Here is a 13,965-nt window from a genome sequence, read left to right as displayed (position 1 = left end):
GATTGGAGACCAGTTTTATGTAGCAGAAGATATTGAAGAATAGCAAGAAATAACATCACCCTATTTGTAAAAACTTGGTTTTCATTATTAAGATGTGTGTGTGATCACCATGCCCATTGAAGAGAAATAATGTTTTACAGACTTTTATGAATTAAAGGGAATATTCTAGATACTGAACTGGGCTAAGGGTTTGAAGAACCAAATTCTTGGCTTATTTTCTGGGTTAATTTGAATAATAATCTCACAGTGCCCAAATCTCTAATAACACAAATGAGAAAATCAGCCGTGCTAAGTGATCTCAAAAAGTTGTTCAGACTTCAAAATTCCAGACCGGACACCAAGTTGCTGCTTCTAAACTAATGCAGGCTTCACATCAATGATACATTTATTATTCCATTTTATTAGTAAGATGGCATCATACATTTCTATAGCTCAAAGTGTACTTTGATCTCCATACTTTCGATTCATGAAAAACTCCCTGAGTTGTCTTCAATTTCTTTCATCAATGTTTTATAATTTTCAGATTACAGCTCTTTCACCTCCTTGGTTAAGTTTATTCTAGGTATTTTATTCTTTTTGGTGCAATTTTAAACAGGATTGTGTTTTTATTTTTTCCGTGTCACAATAAATTTTTTATGGAAACAGGCTGGTGTGGGGACAAGGGGACAAACAAGTGCCTTTAGGTCCAGTGGCTCGGGTGAACTAGTGAGGCCTCTTCACATCGATGCCATACTCCGCTGACTGCAGGGGTCAAGTCCTCCATGGTTAGCGTGCTGCTTGCGGTTCTTGCTGTTGCTTCCAGAGCTGCTGGAAGCTGTGCCCTTCATTTTTCAGTGCTGTAGGGCATCACTGGCAATATCTGAGATGGATTTCTGGGCAGCTGCAGCTAGGGAGATGAGCCGAATTATGCCTGGGTCCAAGGTCTCAGAGCCAGCGCCGTGCAGGTAGTAACTAGGCACCGCATCTGGGATCATAGGCGTGTAATCCTCTAGCTGCATCAAGAAATCGACCACAGGCTTCTGGACATCACTGCCTTCACCTCTCCATTGGTCCTGCTCCACAGCACGTAAACCCCAGTAGACCCAGCCCCCTCGACCTCGGTGCCTGGCAGACAGTGGAGGCGCCCAGCACCACCCCAGTCACGTGCCCCCTGCCACCGCTCCAGCCCCAGATCCGTCCCCGCCCCGCCCCGCCCCGCCCCGCCGCCGTCCCTGTGGAGCTGGCCTTGTTTTCCCCAGTGGTGCTCATGGGGCAAGACTAGGGGTACTGCTGAGGCTCAGGCGGCAGAGCTCAGCACAGACTTGTGATGATTGTCTTAATTTCTCTTTCTGCTACTTTCTTGTTGAGAGTTTGTTTTTGTTGTTTTAAATCATGAACGGATCTGACATTTTGTCAAATGCTTTTTCTATATCTATTGAGATAGTTACATGGTTTTTATCTTTTTTTTGTTGTTAATGTGATGTATCACATTGATTTATTCGCAACTATTGGACCACTCTTGCATCGCTGGAATAAATTTTACTTACCTGTTAGAATGGCTAGTATCAAAATGACAAGAAATAATAAATGTTGGCAAGGTTGTGGAGAAAGGGGAACACACTCATGGTTGGTGGGAATGTAAATTGGTGCAGCCACTACAGAAAACAGTACGGATCTTTCTCAAAAATTGGAAATAAAACTACCATATCATCCAGCAATTCTACTTCTGGGTATTTATCCAAAGAAAAATAAAATACTAACTTGAAAAGATATATGGAACCCCATGTTTATTGTAACATTACTTATAATAGCCAATGTATGAGGTAACCTAAGTGGCCACTGATGGATGAATGGTATACATAAACAATGGAATATTATTCAGCCATAAAAAAGGATGAAATCTTGCCATTTACTACAACATGGATGGACCTCAAAGGAATTATGCTAAGTGAAGTCAGACAAAAAAAGACAAATACCATAGTCTCTCTTATATGTGGAATCTAAAGATAAATTAATTAAATAAAAAAAGCAAGGTCAAAGTCACACAGAACAGGTTGATAGCTGCCAGTGTTAGAGCATAGGAGAAATGGGTGATCTGTTTTTGTTCGTTTGTATTTCGGAAATAAATTAAAAACCAAGCCAAACAATGTTAGTTGGCATAGTGTAGGTATAACATCGGAATAAGAATCAGAAACTTGCTGAATTTTGGAATAAGGTAAAATAAAAGATCTTGCATACACTTAATAAATTACCAAGCTAAGGTTCAAATTCAGGTCTGTCTATAAAAGTCAAAACCTTTGTCATTATTCTAATCTCTTTTTCATCAAGAAGAAAATGTTGAAGCAAAGGGTCATGAGGATCAAAGTTAAGGCACTCTGTTTAATCTAAGCAAGTAGCCAAGGATAATAATCAAGAGCAATCTACCATTTAGATTAAAGACAGTAAATCTAGAAAATGGATCCATAGTCCAGGAAACATGCAGCCAATGTTTTCGGGACAGATATTTGGGTACAAGAAATTATAAATGCAGATTATAGAACTTGATTCTGAAGACAGCTTCTATCCCATCCAAAGGAAGATATTTCAGTGAGCATTTTTTTACTGAATAAATTTAAGATTGCCAATAGATGGTATATTGATACATAAATACATAGATATATAAATATAGAAATAGGATATATGTAGCTTAAAAGATTAGAATTTAGATAGTGGGTGGTAAAAGTGAAGAACAGAAATGAAGACATAACCTAAGAAAATGAAGTTCCTACTTAATGAAAATTTAATGGGTTCTGGAGACAGATGGACTGGGTTTACATCCAGTCTATATTATTACCTATGTAATCATAGGCAAGTTTTATAACCTCTGGAGCCTCTTTGTACTTTTCTATAAAACAGAGACCATGAAATTTACCATGTGTGGTTGTTGTGAATATTAGAAAGAATATATCCAAAATGCCTAGCTGTGCCTCCATAAAGTAGTTACCCAATGGATGACAATAGAACTTGTCTTTATTATTAATATTGTCAGCTTCACATAAAGTTGCATGTCCTTGAGAAGCGGGGGGGGGGGGGGGCAGAATGATAGATTCTGATGGCTAAATAACACATTCCTATGCACCAGAGAACTGAAAAGATAAGGGAGAAGAAAATGGATGTATCAGAATAGGCAGGTTCCATTTCAAAGCACTCAAGGAATCAGCAGTTAAAAACTAAAAAAAAAAAAAAAGGTCTTATCATTTGTGTTGAAAAAAGAGACTAAGTTGGAAAGTGACATTTGTAACATTAAAGGACCTGCTCAGTTCAACTTTTCTATTTTTACTATTTAGAGTCTGGAACACAGAGAAAAAAGGGTCTTTGAAATTTAGTTCCATGTTTCCAATCAGTAAATGGCTTCTTAATTATTATGATTCTGATTTAGGAAGACGAAAATAATGGTTCATAGATATTTTTATCCTTTCTAATAATAAAGAATAACTGGTAAGTTTGTAGTTAAAATAAACCATAGATGGATAAATGAAAAGCTGAGAATGTAAATAATCTAAAGAAAATTACATTGTTTGCTAAAAAGATCATTTTGGCATAAAAATCTGAGTCTAAGCCATATCTGATGGTAAGTATTTTGAAAGAGAAATAAAAAAGACAAAGCATAAGAATTATGTGATGTGTCAGCCAATGGCTGCCTGATAACTTTAAAAAATGGAGTCAAAGATGAGATTTCTCTACTAATAAAGAGAAAAACAGGAGTTTTGCAGGTTAAAAAAATAAGGTAAACAACTTATATATCTATTTGTTCTAAGTGCACTTATAAAAGACAATAAAATAGGTAGACAGAATATAATAACAATGTTGATATTATGCTCTCAATTTAGTAGAAAATAGCCTATATATAGCCTCCCTAATATCATGACACATGTGACTTATGTATACGTGGCAGTCTTCCCTTAATGTTATGGCTATGTGTGTATAGACACCATTTCAGAATTCAACTCAGAAATCTCATTATGCTCTGTTTAATTGGGTGTGTTTTTAAGTAAGTTGAAATCCATAATAGGAGACATAATACATTTCTACCTTGTAACAGATTTATCCCATCTTGAATAATAATTGCCTATTCCACAAGAGTAACCATTTGAGCACCTTAATATGGATGACTGGTAAAGAATAAAGAACACCAGGAAGTCAAATATCCTCAAATGAGAATGAATATATATATATATATATATATAAAACATAAATGGTATAGAGTTGTGACAGCCTGTGAAGGATTAAAGATTTTGCTTAAACAGATGTGACCTGGAATTTATTGTAATTACTGTGGGTCTATGGTTAATTCCAGAGAAAGCAAATAGGAAATAAGAGTAAAAGATTTTATTTTCTCAATTAGGCAAGGATCAAGCTGAGAGAGATCAATGAAATCGTGATCAGTAACACCTAGCTTATCATTACTGAAAAAATAAAAGTCACTTGGAAAAAGACTAGGAGAGCAGAAGGTAGGCAAAGAATCTTGCTGGAAATTTATGGACAAATTGCTTGAGCCAGATATGTCATGAGTCATAGGCTCACGATTTCACTGTTTGTAGACACATCAAAACATAGAATGCCTTAGCCTACAGTTACACTAAACCTAATTTGAATAGTGGAGAATCTCCAGAGTTGAAACTTTTTAAATTATTTAATTGCGTATACTTTTTTACTAGGATTATTATTACTGAATAAATATGCTTTTGAAAAATGTGTTTAATTTTTCTTTCTGAATAACTATGCTTAAAGGGAAGCTATTTCTGTAAACCACAATGCATACTGCCCCCAATCCACCACCTGATAATTAACCTGAATTTACTCATCCTAATTTGCAGAAATGTGGAAAAAAGTAACCTCCTTTTTATAAATCTGTAGGTTATGATAAAACTAATGATAACACAATCAACTAGTCATTCATTAACTCTAATTTTAATTTAATGAAGCAAATCTAATCTGAGTCTTTTTTTGCATTTTACCCTTTATCAATAATAATCTGAAACTATGCAATGCCATTAGAGAATGCATTAGTAAGTTGAGATCTGTGCCCTCTCTTCCAAATAGTCAACAAGATCCACAAAGTCTGTGTTTTGCTTTTGATCTTAAAAAAATGAAATTCAAACTAAAGTTTCAATTTAATGAGGTTAATAGATTCAGAAAAAGCAAAAGTACAAAGAAATAGAACATAGGATAAATTAGTTCAGACACTGAGATTAATGATTTTCTTTCATAGCTAAATTATAAAAACTATTTATGAAATTATAAATAAAGATGCTTTTCTTTTGGTTATACAGGAAAATAAAATATATTAATCTAATTTTGATATTTAAGTAAAGTTAAAATTTAGAGTTTTCCAACTATAGTATTTTGATCTTTTATTAAACTTAGATTTAAAATTCAAAGAAACGCATTCTCATTTTATAGCATTATCCTCCACTTTGTACTTAAATATCTATCATTAATAGGTTATATTGGGTAAATATAATGCACTAATGAATAAATCGAGCTGTGTGGGATCAAATTAAGTTGTTTTAGAAAATAAGCTGTTATGTGTTTGAATTCTGGTTTTTGACACTTAATGTCATTTTGACTTTGAAACGTTACTTTAAAAGTCCCTGATCCTTATTTTTTTCATATCTAAAATGAAGTTATTAGAAGTAAGTTTATTGTGAATACTAGATATGCTCTATTTGCAATATTTACCATTGAATATGGCTCATGGTGGGAACCAGTCTTTAAAGTGTTGGGGCACCTGGGTGGCTCAGTTGGTTGAGAGCCTGACTCTTGGTTTAAGCTCAGGTCATGATCTCACAGTTTCCTGAGTTTGTGCCCCCGCGTTAGGCTCTGCACTGACAGTGCTGCGCCTACTTGGCATCCTTTCTCTCTCCCTCTCTCTGCCCCTCCCCCACTCGCTCTGTCTCTCTCAAAATAAGTAAACAAAAAATTAAAAAATAAAAATAAAATGAATATTACTCCTCTTTCTCCCTCCCCTTTTGCTTCTTCTGATTCCCCCTTCATCTTCTTTTTTGTATCATTATTATCACCAATTGTTTTAGCATGAATTTCATTTAAACAAATGAAAACACCATCATTCCCATGTTTGAACTACATCATTTTACATCTGGGTAGACTAAAGGGCTAAATGTGATGAATGAGCTGTACTGATTCCAGATCAGAGCCTCTAGTGACCTTATTACTTTAGGGTAGAGTATAGAAAATGCTTTCAGAAAGAAAGATGATCAAATTGATATAGCCAAAATAATCTTTTGTTCAACTTGTCAATCAATTTCATAGCCACAAATGATATATAATAATGAAGACTCTATTCACCATGGATTCTTTATGGTCTCTAGTTCAAGCTCTTGCTATTATTGAAAGTTTTATTCCTTACATTCATTTTTAAAATTTGACTTCATATTTGGATATTATACAGTGATGTTCACAAATGAGAATAAAGTACATGAAGACTTAGGGTCTTTGGGGAAAACATTATCAACTTAAGTATATGGTCCATGGTGATAGAGGTCAATCTGAACAGATAAGTCATTTGTTCCATCCAATGTTAATTTGGGCTGTATGCCTGAAGACAAGGTGTTGCCTAATGGAAATCATCAATTCTGATTTAATTCTGGATCTCATTCTAAATTATATTGTGAGCTTTCAGGTGGCATTTAACTTCTAGGACTAATGAACTTCCTCTGTGAAATCTTTAAGATACTTTTTTTTAATTCTAAGGTAGCTACAAGGATTTTAACCTGGGAAATAATGATTTTTGGAGAACTAATAACTGTAAAATGAAGAATTACGGTCTTTGCTTTTCAGGTTATAAAGGGGTCACTTCTGAAGCTGGGCCAATGAATTAGCAAGTATCTATATCACTACTCTATTTGATCTCTATGACTATATCCCCTCCCTCCCCCCACATTATGCATCTGTGTGTTCAATTTGAGTTTTGTTACACAAATGCAACTTTAGTTATCAGAACATAAAACAATGTGGTAGACTAAGCCAATAATGAAAGGCCAAATTTTCTGCAGCATTGTCCCATTTTTTGATTACCTTGATTGCAGGGTTTTCAGCTGAAAAGTGGCAAGATCTAAGTTATATTGTGAACTGATCACTATTTTTATTGTGTCAATGCAGAGAAACTAGTTAGGAGGCTACTATAATAATATAGGCAAGACATGGTTGTAACTTGGACTTATATGATACTTTTGGAAATAATTATCAACGGTAAGATTGTGGATAATTTTGAAGAGATAGCAAACCAAATATTTTCGGAGTATGAGAGGAAGAAAGTCACCAAGGATGATTCTTCAAAGTTTTGTTTCTGTTTTCTGAGCAACTTCATAATAAGGAAAACTGTGGAGGGGAGTAGTAGTTAATGGTGAGTGGGGGCAGAAATACTATTAGTCATGTCTTGCACATTGGATTCTCCAGATCCATACAGGTACAAAAAGCTTATTAGAGATGAACAGGTATATATATATATATATTTTTTTTTTTTACATTTTTTAATGTTTATTTATTTTTGAGAAACAGAGAGAAAGAGCATGAGTGGGGGAGGGGCAGAGAAAGAGGGAGACACAGAATCTGAAGCAGTCTCCAAGCTCTAAGCTGTCAGCACAGAGCCCAACACAGGGCTTAAACCCACGAACCATGTGATCATGACCTGAGCCGAACTCGAACACTCAACCAACTGAGCCACCCAGGTGCCCCAGAGATGAAATTGTGTAAACGGAAGGTGGACCAATAAGGCTGATGAGAGAAAAAAGTTTAATTGCAATGCAGGGCTGTCAATACCATGACTAATTTGATGGAGTCCTCTGCAATGAGCATTGCCTATCAGTGTGTATTACAGAAGCTGAAATGGCTGGGCTTATCTATCCTGACCCTCTGTCACTGGATGTGGCTTCCCCCAAACAAGGTAGCTGTCTACAGGTGAGGCAGACTTTAAAGATCTGGACATTGGAGGCTGTCTGCTGACCTCACAAACTGCAGCTGGGCAGCAAACCTGGCTTGGAAAGATCTGGCATTTTTTATTGACTTTTCCATATTCATTAAGAGAGCTGCTGCTCAAGGATGCAAATGGACCTTTCTGAGGAGAACCATACAAAATAGACACTAATTGGACAAATTACAGCTGGTCTCAGGGCTAAAAATGATGCTTACTGTCTCCCTCTTTCACTATCGATTTCTAATTTCCCAACACTCTGAGCTACTACTCTGTGGCCTTAGTATCTTGCATGGCGAAGTTACCTAGACCCTGCTTTCAAAGGAGTCTGAGCCCGGATCCTCTGCTCTTCTCAGAAAATGGCTGTTGTTATATATTTATAGTTATAATTGGTCAAAAGTGTAGTAAGAAGCATCCAAATGGAACAACCAAGTTTAACATGCATTTTTTTCTGTGTCTCGTGTAACATCAGTGCTACATTCTCATAATTGTCGGGGTCCATTACCATTGCCTAGGGAGTAATTCCTCTTCTTGTGTAGAGGTCCTGGAAACAAAAGGCACCCTATATGCTCAGGAATCATCTGATTTAATTAAATTAATTAATTAATTAATTTATTTATTTATTTTAAGTTTATTTATTTTGAGAGAGAGAGAGAGAGAACACAAGCTGAGGAGGGGCAGAGAGAGAGGAGAGAGAGGAGAGAGAGAATCTCAAGCATGGTCTGCATTGTCAATATAGTCAGAGGCAGGACTTGAACTCACAAACCATGACATCTTGACCTGAGCTGATATCAAGAGTTGGATGCTTAACTAACTGAGCCACCTGGACGCCCCTGAATTTTGTAATTATAGTTACATAAGATACTTTTATGTATCCTATGTGAAAGTAATTTCCTTCTAAAGATCAGGATTTCTGATCCTACAGGGTCCAGAGTTGTGGAAACAGAAAGCATCAAATCCCTCTTAGGTCATCAGAAATGAAAATGAGACCATTCAGCTTCCTCACTTGGTTTCTAAATGAGAGTGTATTTTTTCTACTGGGTAACATTTTTTTTTTGTATTGAATATATAGTCAGAGTCCTGAAGGATAGTATCTTATCCTTCAGAGTATCACCCTAAAGGGGAAAATCAGCTGTGGTTTCAGCAGGCTGTCCCAACAATCTATCAGGTGATGAATGCAATATGAAAAATGGATCTCCCAATCATAATCCCACAACCACACCTTCTTTGCTGAAAGTGAGTGCCCTAGTCTCCTGCGATGTGATGTGGGATCCCATTCCAGTGCATCAAGTAGTGGGTAAGCCTTCAGAAATTGGAGGTCAAAGTCCAGGGGATAGAAAAAACAAATCCATTACCCAGAATAAGTGTGTGTGTGTGTGTGTGTGTGTGTGTGTGTGTGGTGTTTTTTGTTTTTGTTTTTGTTTTTTGTAATTCTGTTCTTTCCAAGGAAGGGCTCTAGAGAAATCAACTTTCCACTTGGTCTAGTCAAGAAATGATATCACATGGAGGCACCTGGGTGGCTCAGTCGGCTAAGTGTCTGACTTCGGCTCAGGTCATAATCTCACGGCTCATGGGTTCGAGCCCCACCTCGGGCTCTGTGCTGACAGCTCAGAACCTGGAGCCTGCTTCAGATTCTGTGTCTCCCTCTCTCTCTGCCCCTCCTCCGCTCACACTCTATCTCTCTCTCAAAGTTAAAAATATTTAAAAAAAAAGAAAAGGAAAAAGAAAAAAGATATGATATCATATGAAGACTTCACAAGGCTCTCTGTTGCTGGCATTTCAGACATTAGGCAATAATGATGATTAGATTAGTCTTGGGAAGTAGAGTCCCTGATATTGGGCTTATGTGTAGCCTCCATTCCTATAACTAAGTCTTTTTAGTTCATATGTGCGCATCAAGGCAGAACGATGTTGGCTAAAGACAGACGATAACTGACATCAACTGGCTGAGATAATTTGTCTACTTAGTTGTTCAGTGTTCTTTGTACTTGGATGCTCTCTAGTGGATATTAACATGTTACAGACAGATGTCCAAATGTAGACACTGATTAGTTAAAGATTTATGCCTTAAAACATAGGATGGCTAATAAAAATAATTGAATCCTTATGTTATAATGTACAGTTATTGGAAGAACACTGAACTAAGAGTCACAAACACAAGGTCTCATCTTGAATATGACATTAGTAGGACCTAGACCTTGACCAATTGTAACTGCATTTATGAAAATAGGAATATTACTTGCTCTGAATGCCTCAATGTGTTATTGTGGTAAATAGTAAATTCTGGTGAAATTTAAGTACTGTTTAATATGGAATAAGACTAGTTATAAGCAGAAGTCCAGCCAATGAGGTTTTTAGAACTCGTATTCATAAGAATATAGAGAGTGATTCTTCCTTGTGGAAACTTGATTTCATTCCATCTCTCCTATAAGTCTACCTTTTCTAACTGTTTCTTTAGAGTAATAGTCTCTAATAGTTGTGACCGCATAAATGCCTTTCAAGTTATAGCACAGGGTGGTTTTACTAAATTGTTTTACCTCAACACTTAGTGGTTTTACCTCGGTACTTAGAGGTCACTTGTTTTGTGTGTTTCGTTATCACCTATTCTCTGATACTAAAGTGAAGGGCACACATTTTAGTTTTTGTGGTTGTTGTTATATCAGTATTTCACTTCTAGCTATAGTGTAAATTCTCTGAATTAGATAGTGTAAATTATCAAGCTACCTCCTCCAGACCTGCAAAAATATGGTTAAACAGTATGAAATTTTATTTCTTCTTTATGTAACCACCCAGAAGTGACTGGTTGAGGGCCAAGGGAGAAGTTCTGCCATATTTTTCATCCAATGACACCTAAACTTCCTCTGGTCATCACCATTTTCTAGTCACTATAAAGGAACAGAAAGTACAGAACAATGGTTTGGGCTTTAAAGAGTGATTTATAACCCACTGAATCTAATAAAAGTGTAATTTTGGCTTATCACATCTGATCTCGGTAATTGGAACTAAGAGCCCCTTAGAGAGAGCTGGCGAGTTATCATCAGCCAAGGTGGAAAAATTATGTCTGTCACAAAGTAATCTTGAGCCTAGGTCAAGACGAATCTAATATAATAAATTATAAACAGGTTGGTAATGCAATAGGAAGCAGCAGCATGAGCTGATAGCTGAGTCATATAATTAGAAATTCTTGAAATAAAAATCTATTAATTCTTATTATTGAGGTCTTGAGAACCTGCAAAATCCTACAACCAGCTAACAGACTTAAACCATGCCTTAAATTCTGTTCTTCCATTTTTATAGAAATACATTAAAATTTATCTAACATCTGCTTACTCCTTTTCTTCCCTCTACTGGGATCAAGAAAGTTCTTATGCCATATCATGTGCTGAACCTTTGCAAAAAACTCAAGTCAATTAATTTTTGAAGCCAAAATGACATTTAATTCAAGATGAAAACTATCATATCCATTATGTTGGCCAAACTAACTTTCAAGGAGAGCTTAAAACTATGGAGATTCTGTCAGTGCAGTGACCCAAATTACTTTTTGCCACTCATTGCCTCATCAGTGCAATTTAATTGATTCAACAAGGTCATAACTGGGCATATAGGCAAAGCTATAGAATTTCTTCCCAACATACAAGTTGATGTCAACTTCCAACCAACATGTTTTTATTACCAGAATTGTTTGTTATGCTATGATTATTTTTCAATATGTCATAAATTACTTACAGCTATGCTCATATTGACAAAGTTCTTATCTACTGACACCAATTATTTCCCCTTTAATCTTGTCAGATGGCTGCTGTTCAGTATAAGGTGTCCTTAATTAACAACTAACTGTAATTAAAAGTATAATGAAAATATATTACATTGTCAAGACTCTGTTCATCTTGATGTTATACAAGGACAATAGGACTGTTTCTATGAGAATGTAATGCTCAAATATTTAGCCCTCAAAATTTTCTCAGTGCATTTCAAGGATTAGCATTTTGAAATCATTGTTTTAAAATTGCAATAAGTACTAACTCCACTAAAAATAATATATATGACAACAGCTGTTTATGAAATCGTTCTCAGAAGTAGCTGTTTATTTTTTGTGTGGAAGAAAAATGGAAAAATTAGGAAATAATTTATTCTTAGTAAGAATCAAAGCTTGAAGCCATCTCTTATTTATTTAGGCCAATTATCCAATTATATTCTTGATATTAGGTCAAATTAAGCCATAAAAATTAATAGTAGTGCAATTCATCAAAAACACATTAATATTTTTACTTAGACTACATCTTTGAGTATATTCATTCTGTCTTGGCAGTGTATTGAGGTTTTCTATTGACACAGGATTTGAAGTATTTGCTTCTTTGCTATCTGCTTTGAAGAAATAAATGAAATGTAAAAATCTAAATAAGAAACGTTTTCAAACAGTATTGAAAGAAAATTAGATCAGAACTTTTTCTTTTGATTTTTTAAAAATTGGCCTTCCTTGGGGCGCCTGGGTGGCTCAGTTGGTTAAGCATCTGACTTCGGCTCAGGTCATGATCTCACAGTCTGTGGGTTCAAGCCCCCGGTCAGTCTTTGTGCTGACAGCTGAGAGCCTGGAGCCTGCTTTGGATTCTGTGTCTCCCCCTTTCTCTCTGCCCCTCCCCTGCTCGCTCTGTCTCTGTTTCTCTCTCTCTCAAAAATAAATAAACATTAAAAAAAAACAACACCACTTAAAATTGGCCTTCCTCTATATTATGTAATTTCTCATCTAATAACCTCTTACATTTTAGCATTTTACTATATACTTACTAAGTACCTGGGGGCTTATGATATATTTTGCACACAAATATGCACTAATTTTTTTGTGAATAAACGATATGGTGATCTGACGCATGTTTCAGAGACACTCTGTGAAGTAACAAAGGAAGACGCATAATTACTTGATCAGAAATAAAATTAAGTCAATACCCTGATACAGTGTCAATACCCTATATCCAGTGACTACCAGAAACATAATATTTGGCTGAACTATTTGCGTTTACTACTCATCTCAACAGAGGAAAGAAAAAAAAAAGACCAGGGTTATATTGTGATTTATTATAAAACAGATATATTTGGTCTTCATATCCCATTCCTGCACAGAATTCCTAAAACCTTTGGAATTTCTTAAGTGAAAAGAATGATAGAGGTGTCTTGATATTTGTAACAAACCCCTTTCAACCACATCTGAGTTTAATGTTAATGAGGTGACTTTTGGATCTATCTAAGGATGGGGTTGGTTTGCCATGGGAACCAACCTATGTTTGGAAGGTTGGTAGTTTCAGTTCCATCCTTCTGACCTCCTGGGAGAGAAGATGGGTTAGAGGTTGAATGGATCAACAACAGCCAATGCTTTAATCAGTCATGGCTATGTAATGAAGCCTTCATAAAACCCCAGAAAGATGGGGTTTGGAAAGATTGCAGGTTGGTAAACACACGGAGATTTGCGGATACTAGTGTATTAGGAGAGGTCGTGGAATCTCTGCCCTTTTCACATACCTTACCGTATGCATCTTTCATCTGGCTGTTTTGAAGTAACTCACTTATACGATCAACCTGTAATGTGGTAAGTAAAATGTTTCCCTGCATTCTGTGAGATGCTCTAGCAAATTAATCAAATGTAAGGTGGGAGTCATTGGATAGTCCAATCTATAGTTAGTTGTTCAGAAGCACAGGTGACAACGTGGACACACAAATTGGCTTCTGAAGCGTGGGGTTGGGGGGTGCAGTCTTGTAGGGCTGAACCTTTAGCCTGTGAAATCTAATGCTATGTGCCAGGTAGGTTGTGGCAGAGAGTGAAATTGCAGGACATCCAGCTGCTGTTGGAGAACTGCTTGCTGGTATGAGGAAAGAACCAACATGCTGTAAATTGGAATCAGAAACATTAGACAGCCTGATGGGAATGAGAAGAAGGACTTAGTACCTCTGATTTTCTTTCTCAAACTTTCTTTCTTTTTTGCACAGTACATCAGTTTGAATCCCAAATTTTTTGCAAGAAT

At 36.1% G+C, this 13,965-nt stretch overlaps 1 pseudogene; it reads right to left on the bottom strand.

Moving 5' to 3' along the window:
• Positions 1–633: 633 nt before the first annotated feature.
• The window catches only part of LOC106978434 (transcription initiation factor TFIID subunit 10-like), a 32,691-nt pseudogene continuing 19,359 nt past the window's right edge, over positions 634–13,965 (bottom strand).

The sequence above is a fragment of the Acinonyx jubatus genome, chromosome D1 (assembly GCF_027475565.1).
Source record: "Acinonyx jubatus isolate Ajub_Pintada_27869175 chromosome D1, VMU_Ajub_asm_v1.0, whole genome shotgun sequence".
Lineage (NCBI taxonomy): Eukaryota > Metazoa > Chordata > Mammalia > Carnivora > Felidae > Acinonyx > Acinonyx jubatus.
Note: the sequence above shows the minus strand (reverse complement) of the source record. Positions and strands in the feature narration are given on the sequence as shown.